The sequence below is a fragment of the Pediculus humanus genome, genomic scaffold (assembly GCF_000006295.1).
Source record: "Pediculus humanus corporis 1103172108318 genomic scaffold, whole genome shotgun sequence".
Lineage (NCBI taxonomy): Eukaryota > Metazoa > Arthropoda > Insecta > Psocodea > Pediculidae > Pediculus > Pediculus humanus.
Window position 1 is genome coordinate 2,787,403 of NW_002987887.1, and position 1,290 is coordinate 2,788,692.

A 1,290-nucleotide genomic window follows, 5' to 3' on the forward strand; every position below is an offset into this window, starting at 1 on the left:
ATTAGAATTTTTTTTTTTTTTTTTATAATAAAAGATGAAGAAAATCGTCAAACTTTTTTTTTTTTAATTTTCTTCTCATTTCCTACGTCCCTCCCTCCCTCTCCCCACTCCCCCTTCCCCCACCACTTTTATTCTTCGGTGCCATTTTAAATATAAAAAAAAATTATTTTTCTCGTGAATGGAATTTAAAATTAAATGGAGTTTTAAAAAAAAAAAAAAAATTTTTTTTTATTTGTCATTCAGGTTTTTAAAGACTTTAAGAAAGAGAGATAGATAGAGAGAGAGAAAGAGAGAGAGAGAGAGAGACAGAGAGAGAGAGAGAATATATATATTTCTTTTATTTGTTTTTTATAATAAAACGATATAAATTACAACGTTGATTAAACTCAAGAGAGATTCGTGAATTAATTTAAGGAAACAACAAAACGAACAACAATCAATGGATGGATTTACTCTCTCTTCGGTATTTAATTAATTAATTTAAAATATATTAACAACAACACGGAATCGATTGATAATAATAATAATAATAACAGATATTAATATAATATCATCATCTATTGTTTTAATTTATTGAAATTTTAAAGGTAAATAGGTAACGATGATATTAAATAAATGACCACGTGGTGACACACGGGGGAAATTTAAAAAATTTTATGAAACCTGAAAAGGTTTAAAAGGTTTTTTCTTTTTAATATGACATAAATCAATTACATTCCATCCATCCGGAACCGTAAAAAGTAAATTTAATATGAAAGAGTTAATGGAGTAATAGATATATAAGAAGAAAATTTTTTTCATCCAAGGGAAAGTTAAAAGTTTTCATTATTATTATTATTAAATTTTATATAAAGTTTTCATTTCATTTTACACGCACACGCTCTCACGCACTCACACGCACTCGCACGCACAATTTATTAAATTTAAATAATTAAAATTAATTATAATAATAACAATAATAATTTGTTTAAATTAATTATTTATATCATCTATTTTAATAAAAACATTTATACATATATATATATATATAATATTATTGTATAAGTTTATATAAAATTGACAGCTTTTTTTTTTTTTTTTAAATTAATAATTATTAAAGTTTTGTTTTAATAATTCAAGTATCGTACAAATTACTTACAAATTTTATTATTATTACTATTATTATTTAAAAAAAAAAAGGAGAAAGAGAAATTGTGGGAAGGGGAAGGGAAAGGGAAAGGGGGAGGAATGGAGAAACGTCACTCTTAATAAAAGTAATTATTATTATTATGTAAAACGCGTCGATTTGCA